Below are 8320 nucleotides of genomic sequence, written 5' to 3' on the forward strand. Positions count from 1 at the left end.
CCATGTTGTGCATATCCTGCAATAAGTGCATTCCAAGAGACTACATCCTGAAGAGGAAGCTCATCCAGCACTCCTTGAGCTTTTCCAGTGCACCACATTTAGCATATATGTCCACCACAGTAGTCCAGAGCACAGCATCTCTCCCTAGCAATCTCATCATGAATTTGTTTGCCATCATCAACTGCTCCTATGGAAGCACATGCTTTCAAGGCACAGGTAAAGGTGATTGCATTGATAAAGTGACCCTCACATTGCATTTTATCATCATAAACTTGAGTGCTTCCTCACCTTGACCTTGTTCTGTGTATCTTATGGTAAGTGAAATCCAACAGACTGCTTCCTGAAGAGGAATCTTATCCAGCACTCCTAGCGGTTTTCCCATTGCACCATAATTGGAAATTGGAATACATGTCCACCACCAGGCCTGTCCTGCACACAACATCTCTCTGCAAACGAACCCAGTCTGACAATTTCATCTTGAATTTGTTCACCCTTGTCAACTATTCGCATGTCAGCACATGCTTTCCAGGCACAGGTAAAGGTGACTGTGATGGAAAAGTGACCCTCACACATATCTTATTGGAACATTGAGTGCTCCTCACCTTGCCCATGCTATGCATATCCAGTAATAAGCACATTCCAACAGACTGCATCCCAAAGAGGAAGCTCGTCCAGCACTGCTTAAGCTTTTCCAACTTCACCACATTTGGCATATGCATCCAGCAGAGCATTCCAAAGCACAATGTTGCTCCTCAATAATCCCTGTCTGACAATTTCTTCATGCATCTGTTAACCCGTGTCAACTGCTCATATGCCAGCGTATGCTTTCAAAGCACTGCTGAAGGTAGCTGCATTGGGAGAATGACCCTCAGATTGCATCTTGTCAATAGACTTTAGCGCTTCCTCAGCTTGCCCATGCTGTACATATGCAGCGATAAGTGCATTCCAAGAAACTACATCCCGAAGAGGAAGCTCATCCAGCACTGCTTGGGCTTTTCCAAGTATGCCGCACTTGGCATATATGTCTACCACAGCAGTCCCAAGCAAAATGTTTCTCTGCAACAAACCCCATCTAGCAGTTTCATCATGAATTTGTTCACCCTTTGCCACAGCTCCAATGGCAGCGCACGCTTTCAAGGCACAGGTAAAGGTGACTGCATTGGGGGGGTGACCCTCACTTTGCATTTTATCATAATACCTCAGTGCGTCCTCACCTCGGCCATGCTGTGTGTATCCGGAGATGAGCGCATTCCAAGAGCGAATGTTCGGGGCGGGAAGCCCACTGAGTACTTTCTGTGCTGCTGCAAAAGCCCCACATTCGGCATACATGGTGATCAGACTGTTAGCAACATGAAGGTTCGTTTCAAGCAACCCACGTTTGGAGATGTGGGTATGGAGTGTTGTGCCACTTGAGCTTAATTCTCATCATCCATTCGCAGTGGCCGTTACTTTGTGCTTCAATTCAGCTCTCAGAGCGCACAGAAGAAAAGTTTCAAATGATGTTTATTAACATAAAGTTTATATTTATTAACAAAAAGTTTCATCTCTCTCCACTTGTTATCATGGTTAAGCACAATGAATTTTCCACGTTTTAGCATGTGAAAAAAGAGGCTATTTTCCCTTGTTTTTCCCTATAGTGTTCAATATCAAGAGCGTCTTCTCAAGAGGTGTCACGTACCTATAGCTAAGTGTGATTCATACCATCACATCTATGGGATGATATGATGAAATAATTGTCCCTAGGTAAGGTTGTTGAGTTGACAGCCGCCGACGATGTGAAGAGATGCTCCAATCATTAGGGGTTATGGATGTTGATAGCACAATAGTCACATTGTATTTGAATTCTTCAACTTGAGAGCCCAATAATTTGGATAACATACTTCATCTCTATTCCATTTAGAACCTTCACTATTAGTTGCCTACTACAAGCAGCTCTTGCATCTTTAGTTGGAACCATGGACCTACTTGCAAGTACTACTTGTTCACATGTGAACATGCCCCCCATCAATCTAAGTTCCCTACTCACCTACATATCATGCTCACTTCATTACCCTCCACCATACTGGGTTGCTCATTTCCTCACCCTCCACCATACTAGGCAATAGCATTCTCACTTGCCATGCTCACTTCCTCACCCTCCATTACTTGGTGATAGCATTCTCACTTGCCATGCTCATGCTTCCCTACCACACTATAGACCCCATCGATTCCATCTCTTTAGACACAATGCCCCCATTAGCATGATAGCATAGCCCATATTCTAAAGGAGTTTAGTCATCAACCTAATGAATAGGTCCATAAGTCCCCTTTTTGCTAGATTTCTCTATACTAGGTCCTTTTCAAAGTAAAGACACTTGAAAAATGAATACATGTGCACTCTAAGAGGCCTTGATGTTACCACATTTGCACTCTAGGAGGCCCTTGGGCTAGTTTTACACAATTCCAATATCTTGGGTTAAATTGACCATGTCAAGTTATAGGCTCCACTCAAATAGACCCGTGGGGAATCATGGTATCTCGAGTTACCTTTGTCGCAATGGATTGAGATACTAATTGTGCATTCCAAGAGACCCTTGAATGAGGTAACATGTTACATTATGGTGAGGTTGCATTATCTAGATTTTCTAAAGAGGGAGAGATTGCATTATTCACATTAGGATGACCTAGGAAATACAATTGTATATCAGCTTGGAATTTATCATTAGAGTTTAGATGTTAAAGCATAGTAAAGTGTGAAAAGTTCCCAAGTACTTGTAGAGATTAAAGCATTATTGTGTGCGAGCGATCCATAAGTGATTGTAGGGGTCAAAGCATCCTTGAACGTGAATGAACCTAAGTGGTTGTATCTCAACTGAAAATTTATCCATAGATTATAGAAATTGAATAATCCTCAAGTGTGAATGATCCTTAAGTGAGTAAAAGTTGAGCAAATATTTATTCATGTTAAAACTCCCTACAAGTGTAGAGCCATGTCTATTTTCAACAAGCCAACGATATGTTTCTTGGATGATGCCCATGCCCTTATAAGAGAAGCTCTCTTCTTCCTATGTTGTACTCTCCTCATGAGAATAGAAAGATGTGCATACACCCACTACAAAAATATGTGGAGTGTAGTAAAAAGCATGAATTGAAGGCACCCATAGCCTTTCGTGGCACCCAACACCAATGTTATGGGAATTTGATATTGTGGTTTTATAAGTATTTCAAATGATTTGAAATTTTCTTTAAATCTACCTCCAATTTGTCATATTTTTGTGTAATATATTCTGACTTTGACTACACATCTTCAAGTCACTTGTGTAAAGATTGTTCAATACATTAGTATACATGCTTTTATTGTTAGCACTCTCAATAGTGGTATTAGAGCTAGGCTACACTTCAATCTATGGCTCCAAGATAAGGTATGTCAAATTCATGTAATTCAAGTATGTTTCTTGACCATGTTTCTCCTTTAATGTGTCAAGGATCTCTTTTGTGCTTCTTGAGAAGAAGAACTTTCATGTGCTTTAGTTGGATGTGATATGTAGATAATTGCTTCAAGACTTTGGTATAACAAAACAAATAAGAGTATTTGTGACATAATTGACTCATATTAACTTATCAAATTCACAATTACTCATAGTAACTCATGTAACTTATATGGCATACTTGATTCATAGTAACTTATCAAAGTCAGAATTGCTCACAGTAACTCGTGTAATAAACTTACTAAGCTAAAATCCTTTTTTTTTAAAACAATGATCAAGTATCACATCTTAACATCATCAATGGCCCAATCATTAGTGACTTGCATGCCAAGGATCTAGCATTGGAAACCATGCCACCTCCTTCGACATCATTTCAAGAGGATGAGGATAATTGAGAAAATGAGGACGAAGAGGAAATGTAAAGTATGCAATGGATGATAGATGTGAGTGTTTGCTAAGAGCTATGGTGTCAAAGAGAGGACAAGATGAAGGGAAGGAACCCATGCACAGAATGAGATAAGTATCTTGGTATCCAAGGCTAAGAGCCAAGTGATGCAAAAAGGCCAAGTATGTTATTGCTTCATCACACTAGGAGATGAAGCTTAGAGGGGCTCTAAGCAAGCATATCCTTCGACCAAATATGACAAAGATATGAGAACTTCATGGTCACCATCACCTAGATCAAGATAGAAGACCTCAAATTCTAGGCAAGAGGTGGAATGTCTTTGTGGAAATTGGAATCTTATCAAGATTACAATAAAGGAATTGAATCCTAATAAAAAGGAATTGTGAGGAAATTGTTTTCTTAGCAATTGCTTGGTTGATATGTTGTGGCTACAAAGTACCTTGTGTAATGGGATAATTAAGGAAGCTATTTATATATTTTGTAAGAGTGTGGTAGCATAAATGGTTAGATAACTAAATCTTTTTCGTGTGAGGGGTGAAAAGCATGTATTTGAGAGGCTACTGATCTATTTAGGATGGGCTTTGGATGGCTATTTTTTGGATGACTTTAGACATGTAAGGATCCTCCAAATTGATCATTTTGGGTTCTTTCTTTGATAGTTCTCTCTGGGGTAGAGTTAAGCTTATAGATGAGGTTTAATCACGTGCACAATAGCCTCAAGTATCCATTTCTAACTCAATCACTCATGAGCTTCTTGATACTCCCCATCCTTTGAGAATAACAACACTAATGTGGCCAATGTGTGCATCTAGTCTTACTTGTCCTTGGAGCATGGTATGTTACCAATTCAATGGTAGTTGCATAGGATAATGATTTATATCTCTACATAGCACATTGGACATTGCACCCAAGTCCACTAGTGTGGCTTTCATGACCAGTGGATCTTCAGCAAGTTGATCTAACCCTAGGGAACACCATATTATGAAAGCCACACAATGAGTTCTTTGGCCTTCAGCAAGTTGATTTAACCCTACAGAAGTATTATTTGAAGTTTTTTTCTCTTTGAAACTATAATCCACAAATGTCTACCACCCAATAGATTGCAAGGTTTTGTGGGGTGTTGAATTCTTGCTTGAACACTCGCCTTGCATCAAGAAGATATCTCTTTAGAAGATGCCTTGATACAAGCTAAGCCCTTGGTGTACAAGAGATTAGTAAAGCTAGTGAGGATGCTGGTTTTCTAAAGAAAGTCCATGCAAATTACTATGGTGTAAGACCTACTCACAAAACCAAACAAAATCAAGATTATCAATGATGCAACATTTGTAATGAAGTGAGTCACTTACACGAAAAATTCCCCAAATAGAAAGTATTGCAATGACAATGAGCTTGGGCATTTCAACTTTCAATATCACAACCATGCAACAACTGCCAATTTGGAAGGTTCCCATGATGATCAAGGAAGAGGAATCCTAACTAATAGAGGTGACCATGGAGATATTGGCTATGGTAGAGGATGTGCAGGTAAAGCACAAGCTTACCCCATCCTTGAAAGCCAAGAAGATTGACTAGACTTGGAAGAAGTAGAGTGCATCTTCATATTGTAAGCCCATAGTTTAAATCCTAACCATACAATCAATGATGAGAGGATTGTATTCTTAGATATTACAAACCATCTTACATATTAGAGAGAATATACTTGTAATCTATTGTTTCCCTAGCAATAGACCTATGTGGCTCATTGTATCAAACTTGAAAAAGTATTCCCAATTCTTGTTGAGATGAGTGCATCTTGACTTTTAAAGGGGACATGATGTAATGTATCTGACTCATAGTAACTTACTAGACTTGCAATTGCCCATAGTAGGTCATGTGCTTCTACTCATGTGAACTAGCCTTAAGGTTAAAGGCTTAATACCCTAGTTAACCATAGATTGATATTTTTAGAAATAGAAAAAACAACAATGAAACATCACTTACACACATCATCAATGGCCTCATCATTAGTGACTTGCACACCGATATTCCAACATCGAAAAGCATGCCATCTCCATTTTCATGATTTCAAGAGGACGAGAATGAAGTGGAAAGAGAAAAGTAGGGGAACAATCAATGCCTCTCCATAATACTACCACCCACCCCGCCTCAAGTTAATGAAGGTGCAGCCTTGGGGGACACATACATGCGTGCACATGCACACGCATTGAGGGAGTGACAATTTTTGTGTGTGTGTGCATGCTTGCATGAAAAGTACATAGAAAGAGAAGGAGAAGAATAGAGAAAAAAGAAACAAAGAAATACCATCTCCATAACTCTTGACTCCTTCCATTGATTGAAATCCATCCAAGACTACATCAATAAAACATTTTTCTTAAATTGCTATGGTGCCCAATAGAAGAAGAGATGTACGGAAGGAAGATATGTGTGATGAAGGCATCATTCAAGCCAATGAGATCATCATAGGAACCAATAATAGAGGAGAAATTGTTGATACTTCTTAATCAAGCTAAGATTTAAGGGTTTTTCAAAACATGCTATTAAATTGATCTTTTCGATACAATCTCTTAGAAAGGATTTCAATCAAGGTATTCTTATGATTATTTGATGATTGTGATTACTTTTATAATAGGAAAGTTGAAGTGAATATATGGCAATTGGATCCTTGGGACCAAAATGTGCTATCAATAATTGGATTAACCCCAAGGTCTAATGGTATAGCCAAAGAGAATGAGATAAGCTACTTGGTATCCAAGGTTGAGATCCAAGTGGTGCAATAATGCAAGGTATAGTAATGCTTTATCACCTTAAGTGGAAGAGCCTAGAGGGACTTTGAGTAAGCAAATCCCTCACTAGCCTATGACAAGGATGTTAAACCTTTGTGATCACCATCACCTAAATTGGGATGAAAGACCTCAATACTCGGGGAATGACTTCATGGGAGCTTGAACCTATGAATATTGTAATAAGTTAATTAAACCCTAGTAAAATTGAACATCTTTCTCAATGATTGATTGATGTGTTGTGTGTAAGGAATTGTGCAATGAACCTTGTGAAATGGGATAGCCATTTGTTTATGTGGGAATGGTATGGTAGCATCAACTGCTAGATACTTAAACCTTTTCGAGTACATGGGGTGGAAAGTGGATGGATTAAGACTTGATAACCCCATCCTATAGATAGGTAGATCAAATTAGTCAGGCGGCTTTCTACATTAATGGCAAAGGTTTTTATGAAATGCCCCTCCCCCACCCCCCAAATTCACTCTCTCCATGAAGCAAGTGTGATGTTGATTACTTTTATCCATGAGAGTCTACCAAGTGGCCTCTTGAGAAGGGGTGTTAGATAACTATTTTGGAATGATGTTAGAAGTCTAAGGACCTCACATTCAATCCTTTTAGGTTGAGGCCTTAATGTTTTACTATGAGATACACTTGGAGACTACTCAATCTACTAAGTTCCTACATCTTAATCCAAATGGTGCTACTTGTAAATAGTCATCCAAGCAACTACTACCATGGCCAATAAAATAAAAAACATGATCAAATTTATATATTTAAGCTAGAAATTAATTGAAATTGTTCATTTCCTTACAAATAAAAATTGGCCAAATATGGAAGGGGAAGAGTGAGAGAGGTTCATACGATTTTTACCTACTTTAGACTACATTAGAGGAGAATAACTTTTGTTGTAAGCACAAACTACACATGAGAGAGAGAGAGAGAGAGAGAGAGAGAGAGAGAGTCTTTGCCTCTTATTTCTCTTTATCGGTTACTTTTAATTGCCTAGAGATGGAGTATATCCACTTAGTGGTCTAGAAACCCTTATAGACCTACACAAAGCTAGCTCGATAAGAGTTCTTTGTTGCCACCATCATGTGGTACTCTTACACCAATATTAGAAAGTTGATCAAGCCTTGCATCATGTGTCCCAAATGGTGATGCCGTGATGAAATAAATGGCTATTCAGTGACAACTACAACATGGCCTTTAACTCTAGAAACATGGAGAGAATACAAAGTACTTGATATTGGCACTTTGGCCACAACAAGGAATCCCTTGAAAATCTTTAACACGTGATCACCAAAGATCACTCCATAACCACAATAATTAAGCTATCCTATAGTGATCAAACTTTTTGTCAAGTCTAGAATATATCGTACGTTTCTCAAGACAAAATAAGAACCATTTGGTAAGGAAAATAGAAGAAAATTCTAATTCCTCTTCTCTTGAAAAGCTTCAATGTTTCTCGATCTCTTTCAGCATGAAAAATCTATTTCTTAGCATCCAAACCCAAGCTATTTTGCATCAATCTCAGTCACTAGTGGCTACCCAAATGTAATAAAATTGGGCTATGAAAGCCCCCAAATCAAGCCTCAATGGCTCCTAAAACCAAAACACATGTTTACCTTAGATGTAGAGCTCAGTGTTTTAAATATTGCCTCTAGCAA

The 8320-nt window shown here is 38.8% G+C and overlaps 1 pseudogene; it reads right to left on the reverse strand.

Moving 5' to 3' along the window:
- Positions 1-807: 807 nt before the first annotated feature.
- Positions 808-1329, reverse strand: LOC148035885 (putative pentatricopeptide repeat-containing protein At3g13770, mitochondrial pseudogene; annotated as a pseudogene).
- Positions 1330-8320: the final 6991 nt, after the last annotated feature.

This window comes from Lygodium microphyllum, chromosome 5 (genome assembly GCF_053477565.2).
Source record: "Lygodium microphyllum isolate KBCC chromosome 5, Lygodium_microphyllum_v1.1.10, whole genome shotgun sequence".
Taxonomy (NCBI): domain Eukaryota; kingdom Viridiplantae; phylum Streptophyta; class Polypodiopsida; order Schizaeales; family Lygodiaceae; genus Lygodium; species Lygodium microphyllum.